This window comes from Ovis aries, chromosome 8 (genome assembly GCF_016772045.2).
Source record: "Ovis aries strain OAR_USU_Benz2616 breed Rambouillet chromosome 8, ARS-UI_Ramb_v3.0, whole genome shotgun sequence".
Classification (NCBI taxonomy): Eukaryota; Metazoa; Chordata; class Mammalia; order Artiodactyla; family Bovidae; genus Ovis; species Ovis aries.
The window spans coordinates 46,644,775-46,670,786 of NC_056061.1; the positions used below are offsets into that span (position 1 = coordinate 46,644,775).

General features: G+C 40.1%; 1 long non-coding RNA gene across 1 annotated transcript in view; it reads left to right on the forward strand.

The window, feature by feature from the left end:
• The first annotated feature begins 24,264 nt into the window (after positions 1 to 24,264).
• LOC105612031 (uncharacterized) overlaps positions 24,265 to 26,012 on the forward strand; it is a 70,636-nt gene continuing 68,888 nt past the window's right edge. Inside the window, exon 1 of the long non-coding RNA XR_001435023.4 lies at positions 24,265 to 24,392. This is a non-coding gene — a long non-coding RNA (uncharacterized LOC105612031). The remainder of the gene's footprint in view (positions 24,393 to 26,012) is intronic.

The following is a 26,012-nucleotide window of genomic DNA, read 5'->3' on the forward strand; positions in this document are numbered from 1 at the left end:
AAAATGTGGGATTTAGCAAAGCTTCCGGAGGGTGGTTCAAGGGCTTGAAGTGATTTCCACTTAAATACAGTGTAAGTGAGTGAACAAAAGGAGAATCAAAAAATAATAGGCCCGAGGAAGAAAAAAAAAAATCTCATTTTTCTCTTTTGTTAATGCTATAGAAATATCAATCCAGAGGGCTTGGTGAGATTTTATAAAGCCTGATCCATGAATCTGAGCCTGACTTTCAGCAGCAAAATTCAGGAAGCTCTACTTTTATGCTTTTCTACTCGGTTCCATTTCTAAATAATTGATAGGTAAAAAAAAGAAAAGAAAGGAAAAATTAATAGGAGACTAGTCTATACCAAGTTGTATGCCAGGTGCTTTTATTTACATTTCATTTCATACTCATAACAACCCCATGAAGTAGTATGATTATTTCCAATTTACAAATGGGTAAACTGAGATTTCCAGTGGCTCAGCCAACTGGTTCCATTGGCACAGAACTGAATTCAATGCAGTTTTTATGAAGCTGAAAAGCTCATGCCTTTCCACCATACCACACAGCTTTATGATAATTGAATATGAAAATGGCTAACCTAATAAGCCAAAATACCGTAATTACTTCTAGTTTAAAATACTCATTTTTAAATTTATATACAAGCTAAAAATGCTTTTTGGATCTCCTGAAAAACTCACTGGGGGGTGGATATTGTTTGATTTTGGTTTCCTGCGATATGCTTAGTGGTTTCATAAGGTCTTAACTAGTGCCCATCAATAGTAATGGTGTGTATTGCAATGGGGGCCTGGGGGCCTCTGAGTCCATTCTCTGAAGGTTTTCTGACTTCTAGCGTTTGGGTTCTAAACAATTAGGAAAACTAGACATAGTTACAGTAAGAGCCTTTCTAATTGAAAAATATGGGGTTTTTAAAACCAATTTCTCTACGAATTGCCTTGGCAACATGAACATTGTTTAATTTTCATTCTGAATTAAAGACTCAGAAACCTGAGTAATACAGAGACTAATGATAAACTGAGCTGAGCAGAGGTTCCTCTGAGAGCCATAGTGATGTATTAAAACAAGAATTATTTTGTACACTGCGCTGTACTTCAACATTGGACCCTCAGCAGACCACAAAATCACTTTCTAGATAATGAAATTATAAAAGAATTTTAATTTCATGTTAGAACTTGCATTACAAATTATTAAGAAAAGAAACAGGGGAGAACATAATTTTCAAGCAAATTCCTCCCGTGGATTGCCAAGCCAGTTGGACTTTCTACTGAGAAGACATGTGAAAAGCGGTATCAGAGGCAGCAGAAATACTTTAAACTTCAAAACATAAACTCTGTTTAAGGGCAATGAATATCTTTAAATGTCAAGGACATTTCAGGGCTATGATTCAACAGCACTGAGAAGAATCGCTTCCAAAACTGTACTAGATGAACATCATATACTTTTTGATACCATGGATGCCATACTAAAAGGGCCCACTGGGCCAAGGACAAGGCATTCTTGCCTGGAATGAGCACACAGACCTAAGTAACACGAGGATCACACTCATGCATCTGTGAAGACTGATATGACAGCCACATTTCCATGGAGAGAGTAAATTATCCTAGTCCCCAAAGAGCTGCATAGCCCATGGGGTTACAAATTAGCTGTGTTAGATCATCCCTATAGATGTGGGACTTGGTCTATTTGAAATAACATATATCAAAGCATCCCCAGTTTGATGAAGCAAAAGGAATGTCCTCAAAACCCTAAGGCAGTAGGAGTCATCGCTACAGTGAAAGAATGCTTAGGAGTTGCTGTTTAATGGTTGGAATCTTCTCCATCCTTAGGGCTTGGAATTCTTTTTATCCCCACATCTCAACACCACTGAGGAAACTAGGTGTTCTCCTAATGAGTCACACCAAAATTAGGCATGAAAGCCCTTTCAAATAGGTAGTAGGATTTTCACTGGCCCATAGGAAGAAGTGCCTGCCAAAATCCCAAACTGATTCCAGCCTATCATAGATGTCCTTTCCTGTACTAAAATACAAGACTGCATTCAGGTGTCAAGTATATGTCATCAAAATATTCTTCAGTTCAGTTCAGTTCAGTCGCTCAGTCGTGTCCAACTCTTTGCCACCCCATGAATCGCAGCACGCCAGGCCTCACTGTCCATCACCATCTCCCGCAGTTCACTCAAATTGACGTCCATCAAGTCGGTGATGCCATCCAGCCATCTCAACCTCTGTCATCCCCTTCTCCTCCTGCCCCCAATCCCTCCCAGCATCAGAGTCTTTTCCAATGAGTCAATTCTTCACATGAGGTGGCCAAAGTACTAGATTTTCAGCTTTAGCATCATTCCTTCCAAAAGAACACCCAGGGCTGATCTCCTTCAGAATGGACTGGTTGGATCTCCTTGCAGTCCAAGGGACTCTCAAGAGTCTTCTCCAACACCACAGTTCTAAAGCATCAATTCTTCAGCACTCAGCTTTCTTCACAGTCCAACTCTCACATCCATACATGACCACTGGAAAAACCATAGTCTTGACTGGACAGACCTTTGCTGGCAAAGTAATGTCTCTGCTTTTGAATATGCTATCTAGGTTGGTCATAACTTTTCTTCCAAGGAGTAAGCATCTTTTAATGTCGTGGATGCACTCACCATCTGCAGTGATTTTGAGCCCCAAAAATAAAGTCTGACACTGTTTCCACTGTTTCCCATCTATTTCCCGTGAAGTGATGGGACCAGATGGCGTGATCTTCTTTTTCTGAATGTTGAGCTTTAAGCCAACTTTTTCACTCTCCTCTTTCACTCTCATCAAGAGGCTTTTTAGTTCCTCTTCAATTTCTGCCATAATGGTGGTGTCATCTGCATATCTGAGGTTATTGATATTTCTCCCAGCAATCTTGATTCCAGCTTGTGTTTCTTCCAGCCCAGCATTTCTCATGATGGACTCTGCATAGAAGTTAAATAAGAAGGGTGACAATATACAGCCTTGACGTACTCCTTTTCCTATTTGGAACCATATTCTTCAGTTCAGTTCAGTTCAATTCAGTTCAGTCGCTCAGTCATGTCCGACTCTTTGCGACCCCATGAATTGCAGCACGCCAGGCCTCCCTGTCCATCACCATCTCCCGCAGTTCACTCACACTCACGTCCATCGAGTCCGTGATGCCATCCAGCCGTTTCATCCTCTGTCGTCCCCTTCTCCTCCTGCCCCCAATCCCTCCCAGCATCAGAGTCTTTTCCAATGAGTCAACTCTTCGCATGAGGTGGCCAAAGTACTGGAGCTTCATCTTTAGCATCATTCCTTCCAAAGAAATCCCAAGGTTGATCTCCTTCAGAATGGACTGGTTGGATCTCCTTGCAGTCCAAGGGACTCTCAAGAGTCTTCTCCAACACCACAGTTCAAAAGCATCAATTCTTCGGCACTCAGCCTTCTTCACAGTCCAACTCTCACATCCATACGTGACCACAGGAAAAACCATAGCCTTGACTAGACGGACCTTAGTCGGCAAAGTAAGGTCTCTGCTTTTGAATATACTATCTAGGTTGGTCATAACTTTTCTTCCAAGAAGTAAGTGTCTTTTAATTTCATGGCTGCAGTCAGCACTCATTAAATTCAAACAATGTGGGTCACAAATAAGCTTAACTACTAAATAAAATATTATTGAAACATTAGAATAATCATGAATATATTGAAACACATCAGATGTTTCAACAGAGGAGAACATATATATATATATATATACACACATATATACATACATACTGGTATATATGTATGTATATACACACATATATTCATGTCTACATATATTAAATTTGGCATAATTTGAAAGCAGAGACCAATTAACAAATAATTTGGAAATTATTTGAGGCAGCAAAGCAGCAAGTTAATAAATGAGCTTTCATTGACATAGGTGTTTTTTCATTCATTAGCCTAAAGAGAAACATTCTACAAAATGATACCTAGCTTATTTGTCTAGGAAACAAGTTTACAGCTGGATCATCTCATTTTAAACCTGACTTTAAATGCCTTTCATAAATATCCTCAAAGTGCAAACTTGCTATAGACTGGGAAAACTGGAAACATGAAGACAAAAAAATCTAAGGCAAAGTAGATGCGTGTAATTTAATGTTTGCAAATTCACCTACCTTGGAGCTCATGTTTAAATGCCAGCAATAAAATCATGTGTCGAAAATCCCTTATTTTATTCTAAATTCAATTTCAGGTCCCAAGCACCTCTAACATATGTTAATGTGATGTGAAATCCACTGGAAATTCACAACAAAAGAACTCTGGTGGTAAGGAAAAGAACCACCATGCTCTGCAAATTTCCTTCCTGTTGCTTTGTTGCTGACAAAGGGCAGTGTATCATAGTGAAAAACCTCATAACTCCCAAGTGTGAAGAGTAATTTCTATGAAAGAGGCAGAAGTTAAGCAAAGGGCTAATAGCTAGGGTCTATATCCAGAGCCATTTCAGCCCCATTACCTAGGACCTGAGGGTCCTCAGGCATGTTACTCAACCTTTCCAGCTACAACTTTCTTACCTTTAAAATAAGGACAACACGGTGCCCATCTCATGGAGCTGTGAAGGAAAAAGGCAATAGTACCTGTAAAGCTCCTATACTTTGGCCACATGATATAAAGAAGCAACTCATTGGGAAAAACACTGATTTGGGGAAAGATCAAAGGCAAAAGAAGAAGGGGGCAGTAGAGGATGATGTTTAGAAAGCATCACTGACTCAACTGACACGAATTTGAGCAAACTCTGGGAGATAGTGGAGGATAAAGGAGCCTGGCAAGCTGCAGTCCGTGGAGTCACAAAGAGTTGGATACAACTTAGTGACTAAACAACAACAACCTGTAAATCTCTCAGCTTCACAGTGGCCTGGCATACAGTAACCATGCAGATGCTGACTTTGTCTTGCTTTGTCTTCATTATTATTTTAATATTATTAATTAATATATTATTAATTATAAATGTTATTATTGTAATTATCTATATTATCATAAATAATAATTATTATTATCTATATTATTATTATAAATGTCTCTTGCAACATGCGTGAACTCATACCGCTCAATTGGTTGACTAGATTAAAAAAAAAACAGGCACGCATACAGAAGGGTAATCTTTGAGATCTTTTCTTTTATTCTCACTCTATTCTTTGTTTTCTTGGTCAGAGCAAACCTTAGGGTGTTAGCAAAAAAAAAAAAACCCTTAATCACTCTCTGGCATTTGGTTTCAAAAGCTTAAACTCATAAAGGGCCTTCTCAAAGATTTTCCAAGATCATGCAGAAAACTGAAAATAGTAGAATCTGTATCCTCCTTCTCCCAGGGCCCCAGGAAGGTCTCAAGACCTCAGAGAGGTATTGTTTCACAGCACCTGATGGAAGCTAGGTTGGGATTTCTGGGCTCAGCAAAGCTTCCCAGAACCAAGAGTGGCCTAGAACCAAGAGAACCATTGAGAACCATGAGGATACCAGGTTGACCAAGGAGGGCTGAAAGCTAAAGGACTCTCCTTGAATATGTTGCTGTATATAAAATTCTGAGCTTTCCTAACCTACTCAGAAGAGGGGACCCAGTGATGAATGGGACTGAATTCCCCACCACCTTGATGTGGTGGACATTCAAGAGAAGATTTTCTCAATTGTTAAAAATATAATGTGACATTTCTCAACAATTGTGTGAATACATACACATATATACATATATATGTGTAGTGTGCTCTTGCTCAGTCATAGCTGACTCTTTGCAACCCCATGGACTGTAGCCCACCAGGCTCCTCTGTCCATGGGATTTCCCAGACGAGAATATTGGAGTTTCTTGCCGTTTCCTCCTCTGGGGGATCTTTCCAACCCAGAGATAGAACCTGCATCTCCTGCATTGGCAGGCAGGTTCTTCACTGCTGAGCCACCAGGGAAACCTTATATATGTCTATAGTAAGTGAGTGTTAGTTGCTCAGTCGTGTCTAATTCTTTGCGGATCGATCCCAAAGAATATAACCTGCCAGGCTCCTCTGCCCATGGAATTCTCCAGACAAGAATACTGGAGTGGGTAGCCATTCCTTTCTCAAGGTGATCTTCCTGATCTAGGAATCAAATCCAGCTCTCCTGCATGCCAGGTAGATTCTTTACTGTCTGAGTCATGAGGGAAGCTCTATATATGTGCATATACATACACAAATACACATGTATATTTACATGCACATATATTAATTAATAAAAATTAACCAATTTACTCTCATTTTGATAATTCAGAAAATGGAATTCTTAGAGACTAAAGTGAAGAGATGACAGTGACAATGGCAAATCTATTCTTCACAATATTCATACAAAACAGAATTAAACTGATCTAACTTTCAATAAAATTTTCCCCTTCACATTACTGCCTTTAAAAATATCATCTCAGAGGGCTCAGCAAGTCGATTGCTTATTGACTTTCCAGTAGGTCCATATAGTGTAATGAGTGTTTATATCTCTATTTTTAAATTACTTATTGGATTTTTAAGATTAAACAAAGCATATGAGAAAAATTACAGTGTTGGAAATTGAGAGAGTTGGTCAAATGAGTACATTATTATCCTACCAAAACTATATTTAAGCCTTTTAGAATGAATATTAAAACACTACAAAGGATGCTTTTAAAAAGATTTTTACAACAAGCAGTTCTTAATAAATTGACTATCTTTTTACAATTTTAGTTACTATAATATGATCTCCTATCCCCATATAAAAGTCTAATGGCCTTCTCTAGATTAGGTAATAAAGTCAGTTCCCAGTTTGAATGAATTTGTGCTATTCTATAAGAGCTATAATGAGACTTTCCCAAAAAACTTAAAAATAGCAAGAAAAAATCAGAACTTTTGACTATGATATAGTGTAATCAGAATATTATTAGAGAGGCAAAACTGCGAATGGCACTCCTCTGTTTAAAGCTCTTCTAAAGTGTCCTGTTACTCTTAGGTTAGAGCAGAATATTTTGAATAGAACCTGTAAGTTCCAGCTTTGCCTAGTCCCTGCTTACCACGCCAGCTTGAGCGCGGGCCACTCACCTATTCACTTGGTATTCACACACTGTTTCCCGAGCTGGAGCAATCATCTCTTGCCGCCTGTCCCACTCACCCAGCCAGCAATCCCCCGTCTCTTCTTCTACCCTCTATATTCTTCCATAGGGCCCTGCAGACCTCTACAACACTCGTTCTTCATGTAATCCACTGTTGTACGTTTGACCCCCTAAGTGTTGCATTTATTCACCGTTGCTTTGAGCCTTATCATTTAGCACCAGTAACTCAGAATCATATCTGCTGAAAGAGTGACTTTATCGTGAAACCTGAGCCCAGCTTCCCTGCCCCAACAGCAATAAAGTCCTCTCTTCCACCACCACACAGACATTGTAAAGAAAGTTCCCTTCTCACAGTGAGACAAAGGGAATCTCACTTCTCACCATGATGACAGTCTGTGAGTTCAAAAGAGATGTATTACTATGTTACCCATAAATATCAAATATTACATTTGTTGGGGGAATATTTTCCCCCACCCAACCAGCATAGATGAACAACAATTAGCAAATCTTATGTCTTGTAATGGCACTTTAATGTCAGAAAGCAAAGAGGAACCAGAGCCTCTTGATGAGGGTAAAGGAGGAAAGTGAAAGATCTGACTTAAAATTAAATATTAAAAAAAACTAAGATCATGGCATCCGGCCCAATTCAGTTCAGCCACTCAGTCATGTCCAACTCTTTGAGACCCCATGGACTACAGCACACCATTCTTCCCTGTCCACCACCAACTCCCAGAGCTTCCTCAAACTCATGTCCATCAAGTACATGATGCCATCCATCTCATCTGGCCCCATTACTTCATGACAAATAGAGGGGCAAAGGTGGAAGTAGTGACAGATTTCCTCTTCTTGGGTTCTAAAATCACTGGAGATGGTGACTGTAGCCATGAAATCAGAAGACGACTGCTTCTTGGCAGGAAAGCTATGACAAACCTAGACAGTGTGTTGAAAAGCAGAGACTCTGTCCGTATAGTCAAATCTATGGTCTTCCCAGTGGTCACATACAGTTGTGAGAGCTGGACCATAAAGAAGGTGGAGCACCAAAGAACTGATGCCTTCAAACTGTGGTGCTGGAGAAGACTCCTGAGAGTTGCTTGGACAGCAAGGAGATTAAGCCAGTCACTCTTAAGGGAGATTGGCTCTGAATACTCATTGGAAGGATTTGATGTTGAAGCTAAAACTCCAGTATTTTGGTCATCTGATGCAAACAGCTGACTCATTAGAAAAGTCCCTGATGCTGGGAACGATTGAGGGAAGATGGAGAAGAGGGTGTCAAAGGATGAGATGGCTAGATGGCATCACTGATGCAATGCACATGAACTTAGGCAAACTTTGGGAGATGGTGAGGGACAGGGTCCTAGCGTGCTGCAGTCCATGGTGAAGCAAAGAGTTGGACATGACTGGGCAACTGAACAACAACAATGACTTATAAAGGTCTAATATGCAGAATGTATCTAGAACACTTATAACACAACAATAAGACAAACAACCCAATTTAAAAATAGGCAAAGGATTTGAATAGATATTTCCCCAAAGCGGATATACAAATAATCAACAAGCACATACATGAAAAGATGCTCAACATCATTCATTAGAAAGATGCAATTCAAAACCACAATGATATCCCACTTCTCACACCACTAGGATGGTTACGATCAAAAGACAATCCCAAGTGCTGCTGAGAATGTGGAGAAATTGGAACCCTCATATATCAAAAGTGGGAATATGAAGTGGTGCAGCCATTTCAGAAAACAGGTTCACAGTTTCTCAAAAAGTTAAGCATAGAATAGCGTTCGGGTTAGAATTATGTCACTTCACTTCCAAATTCCTATGTTAAAGTCCCAACCCTCAGTACCTCTGAATGTGTTGGTATTGGAGATGGGACTTCAAAGAGGTAATTAAGGTAAGATGAGGGCCTGTGTCTGGGTCCTAAACCAAAAGAGCTGGTGTCCTTAGAAGAAGAAGAGGTGGTTAGGACACAGACATGTGCAGCCATAGAGAGAGAACCAAGTGAAGACACAGTAAGAAGGTTGTCATCTGGAAGCCAAGGAAAGAGGCCTCAGAAGAAACCAAACCTGCCAGTACAGTAAGTCCCCTACACACGGGTGAGTCCTGTTCTGGGAGCAGGTTCGTAAGTCCAATCTGTTTATGAGTTCAACAAAGTCAGCCTAGGAACCCAACTAACACAATCAGCTATATAGTACTATACTGTAATAGGTTTATAATACTTTTCACACAAATAATACATAAAAAACAAACACAAAAAAATAGAAAACATTTTTAATCTTATAGTAATATACCTTGAAAAGTACAGTACCACCAGCTACATCACTGCTGCTTTTATGCTTGTTCCCTGGACTCAAAAGAAAGACACTGTACCACTGTCCTCTATTCAATAAAGTACACAAAAGCACAGCCACTTCTAGACGATGCACCCATGACAGTGTACACCAGCACGTGAACTAACTTACATAACTGGACACACAAAAGTACATTCGCATCTTTGAAACTTTGCAACCTGAAGGTTTGTGTGGAAGATGCCTATTGTACCTCAACTTTGGACTTGGGGCCTCAACAATTGTGAAAAGTTAATTTCTACTGTTTACAAACACAAAGCTAAGAAAAACCTCTATTGAGATTTAAGAATGTTCTGGGCTTCCCTGGTGGCTCAGTGGTAAAGAATCTGCCTCCCAGTTCAAGAAACACAGGTTCAATCCCCAACCCGGGAAGATCCCACAGGTTGAGGGACAACTAAGCCTGTGCAGCACAACTACTGAGCGTATGCTCTAGAGCCACGAGCACTGAGCCCACGGGCTGCCACTGCTGAAGCCCACGCGCCCTAGAGCCTGCACTCTGCAACAAGGGAAGGCCCCACAGTGAGGATCCTGTGCATCGCAACTAGGGAGGAGCCCCCACTCACTCCAACTAGAGAAAGCTGGCGCACAGCAACAAAGACCCAGCACAGCCAAATAAATCAATAAAAATGTTTAAAAAAGATTAAAGAATGTTCTTCCATCCCCTACATAATTTTGATAAAAATTTCCCTTGGAAAACGATAGTACTGAAGTATGTAAAAGCCTCACATAGAAGATATAAAGCAGAACATAAAGAATACAACTAAAAGCATAAAGCTTTTTTGGGGTAAACAAATCACCTCTACAGAAATTTTGGAAACAAGGAATCCATATTCACCAGAACAAATGGCCCAGAACTTAAATGAACTACATAAATCAGAATATAACACAATCAGTTTTCACTCTACCTGTTTATTGCTTTTGATGAAATTCTCTTACCAGGTCCTACTGAATTTGCCATTATCTGCCAAACCTGAAATAAAATGATTTTTTTTTAATTCCCTAAATAACATTTGAAATGCATTTTAAATTTAGGGTCTATTTGGTTAGTGTTCTATATTCCATTTTAGGCACAATGCTAGACTATCACATATTTATTTTCATGGCTGGCTTTCTTTACTTATTTGGCACTGCTTAGTTCAAATTGTACTTGTAAAACCTAAGATAGACAAATGTTTAGGTCACATTTATTCTGGTCTTTTAAACTGCTCTGTTGTATCTATACAATAAAACTCAAAAAGACGTGGTTTGAGTAGCTGTGAGGATTTCTATTCATTTGTGCCAAGTTCCACATTATATTTATCTCCTTGCTATCACTCAAACACAGGCTTGATTCATAAAAATAAAAGTGGTCTTTGTGTTACCTTCTGAGTCCATTCTTCCGGCTATATAAAATTAACTCAAGTTCTCTTTGCCTTTGTCTCAAAGTTTTTTTGTTTCTTTGTATTCTCTAGTTGTATTTCTTCTATTGCTCAATGAATGAGGGGAAAAAGCATGTAAGAATTCAATGTGTAAATTCTGAGTCTCAGGTCCTCAGAGAGCCTGTCTCTGCCTCAGGTTCCTTAGACCAAGCAATACAAATACTCCATGAGGTGGATGTTTCTAGACTGTGTGAAAAGGCCTCTTTTCTCTTAGTCTTAAATTACAGGATTATGAGTCAAGTTAATTTTCATTCAGCCTTATCTATTTGGAATGGAACATTTCAAATTTAAAACTATTTTTCTTTTCATAAGCCTCAAATGAATTATATTTCCATGTGTTCAAGTAAGTTGGAAAAAAGTAAAGTGACAATTGATTGTGTCACCTTAGCCAAGAAACAGCAGAGGTTGATGGGCTCTGGTGGAAATCCATGATTGGGTCCTGTAATAGGATGACCCAACCTGTCATGAGAACCACAAAAACTGCCAGTTTGGCAAATCAGAATGATCATGGGAACTAAGTCAGATGGAAGGGCAAATATAATGCCATTTATATGTGGAATCTTTAAAAAATGATATAAGCAAACTTATTCACAAAACAGAAACACACTCACAGACTTAGAAAACAAACTTATGGTTACAGGCTGGAGGTGAAGGACTGAGGAGAGGGACAGATTGGGAGTTTAGGACTGATGTGTACACACTGGTGTATTTAAATAGATAACCAATAAGGGAACAGGGAGCTCTGCTCAATATTCTGTAATGATATAAAGGGGGAAATCATTTGAGAAAGAATAGATACAGGTAGATGTATAACTGAATCACTTTGCTGTACATCTGAAACTAACACAACATTGTTAAAATCATCTCTACACCAATATAAAATAAATTAAAAAAAAAAAAAAAAGAAACCTGATCACCCCTGAGGATAGCAGTAACCCATTCACATGGTATTCCTGAGACAGCACACAGGATCTTGAGTGAGGGGACCCCTCATTTCCAATCACTCTTGTAACCATGAGGAAGATGTATAGATGCATTTCTTAAGTAGAATGTAATTATGTTAAAAAAATATTTTAAATCATTCAAAATGAACATATTCTTTTCAAAAGTGCCTACTCAGTGTTGGGAGGACCCAGAGCCAGGGGTGGCAGGGGGTTAACCCAACATCTCATTTCATGAAGAAATTGGCCTTCTGCAAGAGAGGAGCTTGGGCTGGGTGATCACCACCCCACCACTCAGCATGAAGACATAGAGAAAGCCTGCAGACTTGAGACCTGGGAAGACCCCACAAAGACAGGAGCTCAAGGAGCAGTTATTTCTTTCTCTGCTTTGAGCTCAAAAAAGCTCACTCAAGAAGACTGAAAGAGGCCTCACCATTTTAGTAAATGCTTTCTCTTCCTCCTGTAGCTGCTTTTGTGAAAAAGCAGAAAGGGTCCTCAAAGAAACTTCGGAGAGAGTTGTTTTCAGTCTTTTGACCTATATTATTGTTGCTGTTGTTGTTTAAGAACTCAGCCATGTCCAAGACTTTATGACGGACTATGGACTGTAACCCAACAGGCTCCTCGGCCCATGAGATTTCCCAGGCAAGAATACCAGGTTGCCATTTCCTTTCCCAGGGGAACCTTCCCAACCCAGGGATCAAATCTACATCTCCTGCATTGCAGGCAGATTCCTTACAGCTGAGCCACCAGGGAAGTATCTATAGAAGGAAATGTATCCTTAAGGAGTTTGCTTTTGAACCAAACCTATGTTAATTTGTATACATCTGGCATTTCAACCGACAGCCTATAGTCTCACAAGTACTTCTGAGGAGAGTAGTTCCAGGAATCTGAGGGGCTGAACAGAAGAGATGAGTGAGAAATGGAAGTGGGCATCAGGAGGCAGACCTGACCATGAAGCTTCAATAGATCAAAAAGTTGCCTGATATAAAAAAGAAGATGAGAAGAAGCTAAGGACTTCAGAGTCAGAGTATGATCAAATTAATGAAGATTTAATGTATTTGGAGGCTAGGATGCCACACACCATGCGCAGGTTACTTTGGGTTTCTTCTTGATACCTGCATTATTTCCATGCTCAATGACATTTGTTTCATGGGTAGTCTCGATAGTCATATGCCATATTTATTAAAACTTTAAAAATGAGAAACCTAATTAATATAGACCTTGTCTACACAGGGGCCAGACCTCTTAGAAAGCAGCACAACATCACCATCTAGTGTCTAAAACCTAAAAGTTAAATCAGATGTCTTATTTTCTCGCTAAGCTGTATCCACCTCTTTTACGATCCCATGGACTTTAGTCCAGGTCCCTGGGATTTCCCAGACAAGAATACTGGCGTGGGTAGCCATTCCCTTCTCCAGGGGATCTTCTCAACCCAGAGATCAAACCCAGGTCTCCTGCATTGGCAAGTGGATTCTTTACCACTGAGCCAGTAGGAAAAACCCTATAAAATCACAAAGTCACTGACCTATAAAATCATACAGGATGCTCTAGAAGGAACCATTATTCAATAGGTAAGGAAACAAATACTGAAAGCTTAAGTGATTTTTTTTTCTTATGCTTAAAGAGCTATGACAAAAGAGACTTCTTATCAACCAGCTCAATCCTGGTGATCCAAACTCCATTCAGTGATAAATGAAGGAGCAGTCACTTAGTATTCATATGTTCTCAATAATCCTGGAATGTATTAGAAGAAAAAGCAACAAGAGGGGGAGATCCTCCTGTGTACCAGTCTTCACCACTAATCGTCAGGATCTGTCCTCAAGTTAGACTATTTTAATGACAGCTGGGATGTTACCAAATGTAGACAACCTGTTAAAAGAAACTTAAATAAATATAAATGTGATTAAATAAGCATCCAATCTCATCCTGGCACATAGTAAAACAACAGAAGCATTAGGTAAGAGCAAAGTTATTTCCCTAAGGGTTTTTTAATAGTCTACAAGATTCAATACATCAATATCAAAGGAAATGGATACCTTAACCACATTTAATATTTAGCTTACAAGTAAAAATAATCTTTACTGTTTTTTATTGGGATATAGTTGCTTTACAATGTTGTGTTAATTTCTATTGTACAAGGAAATGAATCAGCTATATGTATACATGCATCCCTTCTCTTTAAAGCCTCCCTCCCACCGCCACATCCCACCTTCTAGATCACCAACAGAGCATCGAGCTGAGCTCCCTACACTACGCAGCAGGCTCTCACTAGCTAGCTATTTAGCACATGGCAGTGTGCATGCCTCAGTCCCAGTCTCCCAATTCATCCCACCCCTGCTCCTTCCATTATTGAAACATTCTTTCTTCTCTTCACCAGCTGTTCTATTTCATCTAAACCTTCAAAATATAGATCCTAACAGGAATTCAAGACAACGACTGCAGTGGTTTCATCTATGAACTCACATTTAGCACTGGATTTCTTTATGAGCCACTTCAGGAGACTATGGCTGAGGCTGGAGAAAAGGTGGGGACGCATTTGGATGGGGTTCTCTTTTCCTTCTCATCATAGATCCAGCATCAAACAGCTTGACTGTAAGTCTCTGCCTCTGTTGCTCCAAAGGTCTTCCTTTTTTCCTTTTGGCTGCTCCTGGGTTATCAACACCCTGTATTCAGTATAAATGGTGGTGGTAGCTCATAGAGCTGGCAATGCTTTTGGTGCCTACTATGGTTTTGATTCTCTGCACCTTAGCTGACCACTTATCACAAAACACCTTGCCATTAGAGCCCCAGCTTAGCTGGAGTCCTGGCAGGGACTCCACTGCCCTTCCTGCCCCATTTCCACACTTGCCTCAGGGTTACAAGGTTTTAATCAAAGGCATAAAGCCAGAAATTCTTAAGAAGGGGCAGGGAGCTTATCAGAATCACCTAGGGAGATTATCCTAATTATAGCCCCCAACACACCTCATCTTTTCCTTACAGAGGGAGTGTTTCATAGCCCTCAGGTATGTTAGGGAGGGAAAAAAGAAGTTGAAACCCATTGGCTTCAAGCAAGGAGAGAGGTGAGGTTAATCTTCTTTTGATTTAGATTGAAAATACTTCAAAAGAGGGAAATGAAAACTTGTCTCCTAAGGATGAAACTATAATAAAACCTTAATTAATTTGGACCCCATTAATTCAAAACGTGTGATAATTAGAAAAATGGTTAGGTTAAAGTTTACCTTTCCTCTAGCTGGGGAAAAAGGTGGCTGAAGATTACTTTCCCACACCTAGGAAAAATGAATTTGCTAAGCAAATTAATACTTACAAAGAGAAAAACATTTAACTCCTTGAGCAAGCAGTTTTCAGAGAATTTAGTTATTTCTAATACATCAACAAGTACTATCGTAATTATATGTAATCCCTGGTCATTACAGTAGATCCCCCCAGGGACCTTTCCTAGGCATCACTTGAGTCACCAAAGTTATCTACTGAAGTTAATGAAATTAAATTTCTTTTCAGAATTCCGTAAGTCTGACAGAGCTTTCCTCCAGTTCGGCTGGATTTTCTATGGTTTTACTGAATCCCACCCACAGGTAAACTCAGAAGGCAACCTTAAGCACCTCTTACCATTTGTGTCATCAAATGTATCTAAACATGTTCAGGTCTTTATTTCAGCAAAACACAAATAGACAACACATTTAAAAAACAAGAATTAAGGATGGGAGGAGCCCAGCTTTGCAATATATACCTACAACTGGTTTAGCAACAATCAACAATATTGTCTTAAAAATATAGACATGTTTCCTCGAATGTTTTTGTAGTACCATAGTTTGTGAAAAGGTGTTATTTGGGATAGGGGTTAGGAGAAACGAAGAGGGTGAAGAGCTCTACGGACAAAGTATTTGGGGAAATGATAGTTTAAACAAGTTAAGCAGGTTGCTATATGGCAGGTCTTCAAGAGCCTTCCTGGAGGAGGAAATGGCAACTCACTCTAGTATTCTTGCCTAGAGAGTCCCATGGACAGGGGAGGCTGGAAGGCTACAGTTCCTGGGGTCGCAAAGAGTAGGACATGACTTAGCAACTACATAAGAGCCTTTTCTATACAAATGGACAATGTCTACTTTCAAGCGAGTGGTGCAATACTTTCTAAAGTTACTTTAAAAGGAAGTCCTTTCTTCAAAAAGCAACCTGGGAACATTATCCCAATGCTCCACGAATACTCTTTGGCATGTGTGATGGTGTGAAGTTGCTCAGTCATGTCTGAGTCTGCGACCCCATGGACTGTAGCCCACCAGGCTCCTCCCTCCATGGAATTCTCCAGGCAAGAGTACTGGAGTGGGTTGCCATTTCCTTCTCCAGGGGATCTTCCTGACCCAGGGATCGAACCTGGGTCTCCCACATTCCAGGCAGATGCTTTAACCTCTAAGCCACCAGGGAAGCCCTGAATACTCTTTAGAAAACACTAAACCAGTTATGTGGCAATTAATGAATATCCTCAGAATACCAATAGTTAACCAAGATTTTCTGTTGCCTAATTATTTCAACATAGCAAATAGAAATAATAAAACATTATATCCTATATTAGTATATTCATCTACCCTATTCCATTTGAGTTTCTTACAATTGCCGGCTGTACCCTGAGGCTTTATGAACTGAAGTTCCTGTGGTTTGATTTAAAATATTTTAATTAAGTGAAGCTTTCTGCCCCAAGGCTTTCTAAAGCAATTTTCAAAACCTCAGAAACAAACAAATGTTAGACCAATGGCATTACCATTGATAAACCACGGCCATTTTCAAGCCTTCACTTCTTGCTTTGTTTTGCTATGCATAGAAATATTTTATTTGAAATGACAGCAATAAATCACAGAGTCAGACAATGTAGGACCAAAGTTATGTGCCATGGGAACGAGAAATACAAAGTTCACCACAAAATACCTTCAGCCACTGGGGAACTCATCTAACACAGGAGTGGTTTTACCTGTGTAACAGGGAAGAACAAAATCTGACTCCATGTTGGATCTGTTTCTTTCACTTTAACCTTTGTTTTCCATTGCTTCAGTTACTATAATCACTAAAAAGACACTATATATAGATATAAATATACAAAATGGCCCACTTCAGGGAACCCTGACCATCTGCCAGAATGTTAAACTAAAGCGCCTTTGTTCAGCTCACAGGGAAACACCCTGTCCCTCTCCACCTGTGAATGGCTGCAGGAAAGAAGAAATTAACAGATCCACTCCCCGAGGCTGGCCAAACCAGGAAATATTTTGCAAGACTTAGGACTGTTTTACTTCCTCACCTTCTCCCCGTCTCTGTTCTATAAAACAAACCAGCATCCAGACCCTGAGAAGATGGCACTCTAGGACTCTAGTCTGCCATCTTCTCAGATGCCCAGCTTTCTGAATAAAGTCGGCTCAACATCTCATCTACCAATTATGGGCCTGCAACGCACCAAGCAGGCCAAACTCAGTAGCACCTGTATATAGCTTAAGACTGGAGTCATCAATGTTTTCCTGGTGAAGAGTTATTTGCAATTTCCCTTCAAAGTGTTGTGTTCACATTTTAGAGGTGTACATATGCACTTTTTGTGGGTTTTAGAGCAACTCAGCTATGGTTTGAGGAGATGTTACAGCAAAATTTCTCAAACTGTCCCAGGACCAGTAGTTTTAGCATCACAAAAAAAAAAAAAAAGAAAGAAAGAAAGAAAGAAATGCATCTGAAGTGTAAGCTTTGAAGTCATAAAGGCCTACATTTGATGTTACTTAATCTTTCTAAGCTTTAGTGTCTTATCTATAAAATAATTTTTAAAATATTACCTCTTCAAGGGGTTTCTTTCAAGAAAGGAAAAATAATATGATATATATGAAACACTTTCTTGGTGCCGGGCAGTGTTCAGCATGGAGACAGGTGGCTCAGACAGTAAAGAATCTGCCTGCAATGCAGAAGGCCTGGGTTTGATCCCTGGGTCAGGAAGATCCCCTGGAGAAGGGAATGCAACACACTGCAGTGTTCTTGCCTGGAGAATCCCATGACAGAGTAGACTGGTGGGCTACAGTCCACGGCTTGTAAAGAGTTGGACACAACTGAGCAGCTAACTCTTCTTGTCCCACTATTTAGGGGAGAAGAGGAGCCTTGATTTAGGAGGAAAACAAACCTTCTATCCTCTCCCTACGAAGTTCATTCTTGAATGGCTATCTCAGGCACCCTAATATGCTATGAGTGTTTCTCGGGTGTGCCCCCAAATTTTGATCAGTGTATGAAACTGGTCTTTGCTAGGCTGGTACATATACTCTGACTACAATGGCTAGTGGACAGGACATTTTGGTGAGCAGGTCATATGGTTTGGTAAGAGCAGAACTCACTGTGAATGAGGTAAGAAACACCAGGCTTTTGCCCCCAAAAGAATTCATGTTCACTGAAGCAGATCAGAAGTTGGCCTCTGGAGCAGAAGAAAGTGCTGTCAGGACACTGGACTGTGCCAGGGCCTGAGGAGCAAGGGGACAGGATAGTAGTGAGCATTCATAAGAGCCAGGGGCTGTGACTTCTCCACTGCTGTTTTATTTAATCTTCTTAACACCCCATGCAGAGAAGGCAATGGCACCCCACTCTAATACTCTTGCCTGGAAAATCCCATGGACAGAGGAGCCTGGTGGGCTGCAGTCCATGGGGTCACTGAGAGTCGGACACAACTGAAGTGACTTCACTTTCACTTTTCACTTTCATTCATTGGAGAAGGAAATGGCAACCCACTCCAGTGTTCTTGCCTGGAGAATCCCAGGGACAGTGGAGCCTGGTGGGCTGCCGTCCATGGGGTCACACAGAGTCAGACACAACTGAAGCGACTTAGCAGCAGCAGCAGCAACACCCCATGAGAAAGGTCCGACTCTTCTTCCCCATTTTATAGATGCAGTCCTTAAGGAATGGGCCTAAGACCCTGGAGCCAAGAATCCAGACCTCCCTCTGGCTCATCACCTCATTACCACTCCCCAGCCCCAGCTTTCTGTCCCTGGGGAGCTATTATAGACACTGTGCCATTATCATTAAACTGTAGCAGTGATTGTGTTGAAATTATTGCTGACTTGCCTCTCTGTTTTGTTTGGAGCTTTTCAATTCCTTCATGCATGCCACCAACATTTCTAATATCCCAAAGTATGCCAAGAGCACAGAAAGGATGATAAACACCAGCTAGGTTTTACTGATAAGTTTCTACTCAGGTATTCTGCCCCTGTGCCTTGCCTTTAGAAACCGCACTGCAAAGCTTCAGCCTCCTTTGATCCTGCCTTCCACTAAAATGAGTTTCTCTAGAGCGGGTTTAAAGCTCATATTTGTATTCCACCTTCAATTCCTACAGTGACCCGAAGTCTCATTTCCCGCCTTCCCTTTTGGAATTCTCCCCATGGTTTCTGTTTCCAGCTTCCCCAGTCTGAATTCTTAATTGGCCTTATCTCCCCTTCATCACCTCTGGCCCTGCTGGTAACCAATCCCTGGAGAAGAGCCTCAGTTGTAATAGAGCAGGGACGTTCTCCTTCCATTTTCTGGAATAACCCAGGGACTGCAGCCTGCACACCAGGAATCAATTGAACCCGCACAGCTTAGCACTTGTGAGGCTTTTCGACCCCCCACCTGCTTTTCCAATATCATCTTATCAGTTCCCTTCTGATCCAACCCATTACGTGAAACTGAAGTATACTTCATTTATTAGCTGCTCTTTTAAAATTCTGTTAAGACGCGGAGAACGGAAAAAGGCGGAATGATAAACGCTCAAAAATGGAAATTTCGGTCATTTTGGGAAAGGGGTGTTGAAGTCTGAGTACTTGAGGGGTTTCATTATATACTTCAAAGTAAAATTAACACTATTTCTGGGTTTTATTCATGCCTTCTGAAACACATATCCATGCTGGCAGCATCCGTCTCTTACTCTTAGTAAACTCGTATTTAAGACTGATTGATCCTCTTACCTTGCACTAAGACTTCTTGGCCTTTGAAGAGCATTTCCTGTATCATTAAGATCTTCATCTCCAGTTCTTGAAATAGATAACAAACACCACTTTTCGAGTTTTGTAGGACAGTTTTGCCCTTGTCATTAGCAAGCACTTCGGGTTTCTGAACTGACATTTTGTTCGAGAGGCCATCAGAAGAGCTAATTAGGGCTGCATCTCTCTGCTTTGGAGCTCATGGCCTTGATAGAGCAGCTCCTGAATTCAGAACTTTTCGAGTTGGGCTGGGCTGCCCTCAGGCCAAAGCAATCCCTCACACACAATGCCAAGACTTCAGCCGAGTTATTCAGTGCTCTTGCTGTACCTATTTTGTGTGGCCAAGCAGCCTCCAGGAGCCTTAAACTGACACTAGCTCCCTCATGTGAGAGACCTGAATAATAGCCCACAGATTCATAAGGAAATAAAAGTTCCCAGTATGACTTCCCCAACAGCCCTTGTAATCAACGGTCCCCCCTACTTCTTAGAGCCTTCCCTTACTCCTTAGGCGCACACCATGGGAGTCTAGTCTACCAAAACCCTGCCCTTTTTGGTGTGAATTGACCAATCTGAGTTTAGCACAGGAACCTCAAAGCACTCCACCCACAGACCCTAATAAAGACATGTCCCCTAGACTCTGCCTGTCTCTCTGCCGACACTGCCTTGACTCCCCTGTGGCCCCTTGGGTACTTCCTCCAGGACCTGTGAGTGGTAAATATCTCTATTTCAATTTCTCTGGCGGGTTTCTGTTGTACCATGGCTCATCATCCAGAACCCTGTGCTCTATGTAATGAACAGTAATTAAATAGTCATAGCATTCAGTGACATGACTGGAATGGCCAAGGTTTCTGGGACACTCTGTGTCTTTATCAAAGATGCACTCAGAATTTACCTGCATAAAAAATAAGGAGAGAGATTAAGACAAGGTAGAGTGGGTAAGTTTTTGTAATTATCTCCCCATTAACTTAATTAAAAGTAGAAAAAACCAAATAATATTCTCAAAAGAAATTTTTTCCGGTGCACCTAATTATTTGGTTTCAAAAAAAATAAAAACAGCAGGTACATTGTTAGTTCTAGGAACTCACTCTAAGGACAGGATGAAGGCACTTTGTTTTAGGAGATTATTTTCTTAATTTCGAAATCCATCCTGCACATCATCACTGGGGATTTAGAGGATACTAAGCTCCGACTCGGAAGACATACGAGATTTCTTTATGCTATAGTTAGTGTCATAATTTATGTGTTGAAAAGCATTTCTAACACTTCTTTTAAAAAGTTAATCACAAAACCGTAGCTCCTCTAGCAAAGCATTAACTGAAGACCTCAAATGTTTGGCAGTTAGGCATGAGCTGCCTTTCTGATGTGCCCTCCTGCTGAACCTCCCCCATAGGTCTTAAAAAGGAAGCCTCCAGCATCTTAATCCCAGCTGTATGTCACCTTTCAAAAGATTACCAGGCCCAGATTCTCTTCATAATCTTTAAACACAAAAGTGAGTCTTTTCTGCCTAAGCTGGAGAGAGGGAGAGAAAGACAAAGCTCTCCCTCTATCCTCAGTTCAGGCTAATCAAGGTTTCCATCATCTTTAGCCAACTTCCCCAGCAAAACCACCCAGATCTTTCATTTCTTTATCTACTATGACCTCAAGATGGCATGAACCAGAGTGCCGTGGATTACTTTCCCTATATTCATGGAATCTTTCTTCTTCATCTTATGCTCACAGTAGCCTCTTGTTAACTGAATGGCAGCCCCTACAAGATACGTAGGTGACAGCATTCCTGAGAAAGAAAGAATAAGGAAAACCTATGGTATTTCAATACAAAATCAATACACATCTTCAATGTTTGATTCATGTGCTCAAAGAAACATATGAAGTTCACTGAAGTTACGATCCTTCTCCCAAGACTTCTATCTCTAATGGGATTTCTTTTAGCTGTGGCTATTATTTTTACTCTCAGTAAATGTTATCTTAGCCCGTCAAGGAAAGGTGAAACCTAGAACTTTCAGGTGTGAATTTGCTGGTGATTCATGTTTCATTATGTCTTTAAATTGATACCCGGAAGACATATTTATAGTGTTGTCTATATCTATAAAGGCAGCTGCAGTATAAGTGGCCTCAGAATGTGAAAGTAGAAAAGGTAATCTGTGATTAAACATTCCATAACCTCCCAGAAGCCACAGGCTAAGAGATAATGTAGCTTTCATTTGTGGATAAAAAGGTGAGAGATGTGAGGCAGGCCATGGTCAACACTTTGATGCGCTTAAATAAAGTTGCGTCAGAATTTAACAATAAGCTACCTGGTAGCACCTATGGATTTACGAACAACCCTTTCTCCCAACTGCTTCCAATTATACCCACCATGGGCCATTTTTCCCACATGTAGATGAAGTAATTGCCGTTACAATCTTAAAAAGCGAGTTATTTTGAAAACTTATTACAACACCACAACTCATTCAGGGGGCACCAGCTCCTCGTTTTCATTTCTCTTGATTTCTCTTCACTGACCATGGAGAGCACAGTGAAGTCTCACCGATCAACTGAAGCAGGACCCTTCAATTGTGTGCCTGTGAATTCACACCTATTTATGATTCAGGTACAACCACTGTCTCCTGTTAGTATCATTTTTCTTGCTTTTGACAAGGAGAAAAAGAATGAAAGAAACGCCAGAAAAAGACAGAGCGTCTGTAATTTTTGGCATTTTAAGTGTTTGTTCTCAATGACAATTCTTTCATAAATAAATGGCATTATTTTAAAGGAGACTGTTATTTCTTAGCACATATTCACTTGGTTTTGCAGAAAAAAATCCTGTTACCATTGAGAAACTGTTCTGGGACAGTGGTTTTTCATGAGCTCCAGGAAAAAAACATTGCTATCCTTTTCCCTTATTATTTCAAGATTTACATGGACTATTTTGCTTGAACATTCTTTTCCTGTAAGATTCCTTTCACTGTTGTTCCTTCATTATTAAGCAATTCTCTATCTTGCACATTGCAAAGACATTTGCCAGATTTTCATAGTTAGATTCAGACATTCTGAATGCAAAATAGCACAATTAGTAACTATTTTACATGACAGTATTTGGATTTGCATCTGGCAAGATTATTTCTACTCATCATTTTATTTCTTTAGTCTCTTGTATATCTTTTGTATACAGTATCAATTCAAAATCATGTATGGATTAATTGATTAATAAATGCATTCAAGTCTGTGTTGTTGTGGTTGTTTATTTAGTTACTAAATCATGCCCAACTCTTCTGCAACCCCTTGAACTGTAGCCCACCAGGCTCCTCTGTCCATGGGATTTTCCAGGCAAGAATACCAGAGAGGGTTGCCATTTCATACTCCAGGGAATCTTCCCAAAACAGGGATCAAACACACATCTCCTGCATTAGCAGGCAGATTCTTTACCGCTGAGCCACCAAGGAAGCCTATGGTTCATAGAAAATTATTTTCATTTGAACTTTTCTGTAGAATATGGACCTTCTATACTGTCACAGTTTCTTTGCAAAAAGCATTTCACTTCCTCAGAGGTCTATATACTAAGAAAACAATTAATGTCATCACAGAAAATATAGACTTTGAGTCTATATTCTAGCTTATCCATTGACAGTTGTATGATATGGGAAGTAAAAAATTAGAAATAATAATACTTATAGAGTAAGGTTGTTCTCAGAGCCAGAAATAATGTACTTTAAATGCCTGTCACACAGCAGGCATTCTCTATGTTGAGATTAGTATTGGTTTTGCACTAGAAAAACTGTCCAAGAAACCGTGATCACCTAGCATGCTCACCAATTCCTTCTGAAGAAAGCATCAGTAAATAATTTCCTAGGTATCAAGGTTATCGCTTGAACCAAGGTTACAGTGCATGGGTTGTCCAGCAGCCTATGGTATAACCTAGAGTGAGAAATTTACCCAGTAGCAAGACTATAATAAATAGTGGAGACTAAGTACAACAAGTCCCCTATATACGAACAAGTTCCATTCCAAGAGCTAATTTGTTAAGTCCGATTTGTCCGTAAGTCCAACAAAGTCAGCCTAGTATCCAACTAACACAATCAGCTTTAATAGGCTTATAATACTTTTCACACAAGTAATACATAAAAACACACACACAAAGAAAAATAAAGAAAACATTTTTAACCTTACAGTACAGTACCTTGAAACATACAGTAGTACAGTACAATAGCTGGCTTACAGGGGCTGGCATCGACTGAACAGGTGAGAAGAGATACTGACTAGGGGAGGAAGAGATGGTGGGAGATGGTAGAGCTGAAGAATCATCAACAATAGGAGATGGAGGGCAAGCTGCAATTTCACTCACACCTGACACGGATAACACTGATAGCAGAAGTTCTGCTTCCTTGCTGGATTCAATTCTATCTGCCCTGTTGGAAAAATGATCCAGTGATGTCTGGGTAGTAGCTCTTTTTTGTTGTTTTTGTTTTTTTTTTCCCCCTTATCATAGATGGCACGGTAGCACTCGATTGCATTCTGATGGCTGCTGCAAGCTTCATGTACCATTCCATATTTGGTCAGGTCCTGCGCCTCAAATCCTAATAGTGCTGCCCCAGATACAGCACAGCTGCCCCGATTCCTCTCTCAAGAATATGAAAAGATCTCCAGAAAGGAGGTCCTCCTACCAGCTCGTGCCTCTTCTCTTCCTACTCAGCCAAGAAGTAAGTGCACATTTTTTTAAATCTCAGTTGATCTCATTCTCTCTTCAGAGACTTTACAGTTTATGGGGAGAGCCTAAGGTCAGAGGAACAGTTGGCGTTCCTTTATTCTACCACCTCCCTCCCCTTCGCTCACTCTGTTCTGACCCCACTCCTTCCTGCTACAACATTTCCAGCAGGCTTTACCTCCCTCTGCTGGACTCTTGCTTCAGGACATCACATGGCTCTTGTCACCCAGGTCTCTAGAACTTTCCCTGTTATTCTGTTCCTTTACTATGTTTCCTGTCATTTCTGCTTTCATTATTGTTCCCAGATCCTATCACTACTGCAGGTGTCACTCATTTGCTTGCTAGTGTGGTGTCTGTTTCCCCCAATAATACATAAGCTCCACAAGACCAGGGTCTTGGTCATTCTCTGTAGTGTCCCAGTTCCTAGCTGTTGTAGATACTCAATAAGTATTAATATTTAAATAAAACAAGAATTCACTCATTTTAGTGATGACCTGATTGTGGAGTGGATATGTTAACTAGATCTTTTAGAGTTGACTGGATTTTCTCTGTTCTAAACCTGGCTCATTAGACTATCTTAGCCAACTCCTAGCTCTCTCAGATCCCTTCAATACATTCTCTTCTTGCATAAGTTTCCTAGGATGTTTAATTTTGCTTTGAATGAATGGACTCTGGTTTACATACTTCTTTATTAACATTGGATTTCACATAGTACACTCTTCGCTCAACCCTGAGTAAACACCAAAAAAAAAAAACCTGGAAACTCACCATCCCACAACTCCCCATCTTAGGAAATCGTTTCCTTCTATTACAGTTCTGTCTGCTGCTAGTTCTGCCTGCTGGGGCAAAAGTAAACCAACTGAATAATGCCTCTTTCACCAACGAAATTAAATAAGATTAAGTAATCAACACAAAGATTACATGAATGGTCAATGTTATTTACCTATAAGTAGTTAGTTGTATCCCAGACAAGGCATTTATTAATCTAAATGAATTCAGAGTTTCTGAATGAACATTGAATAATAAGGGGACTTTTTTTTAAGCTTATGTTCTGCCTCTTGCCTGGTCCAGCTTCTCATCTTTTCCCAACATTTTGTGCATCTTCCTCTATTAGGACAACAAGAAGAAGGAAAAGAAAACTTTTTTATTAAAAAAAAAAAAAGGAAAAAAAGAATAAAAGTACTAGAGCAATATAAACATTGTTTAGCAGTTTCTAGCCCCACACCCCTCTCCACCTATTCCTTTATCATGAGTCTGTATAGGCACTGTTGTGATGGATTATACACCACACCTTGTCTGACATAACAACTTGGCTAAATGTAGCCTTATTCAACTAACACACATTTGCTAGTAAAATATCCTCTACTTCCTAGAAGACATAAAACCTTGAAATTTTTAAATTAGAAGAGAATCAAGGTTTTTTTAGCTGGAAGAATAGCACAGGTAAATAGAAAAGTAAGATGATTTCAGAATACGTAAAACCAGACAATAAACTAAGAAGTTTGGATCAAAATAGCACAGTCCTAGACAGATCAGTAAGAAGAGTCTCCAGAGTAAAATAAGACCAGGTTTTATAATATCGTATTTACCTATTCCTTATGTAATTTGCAGATTT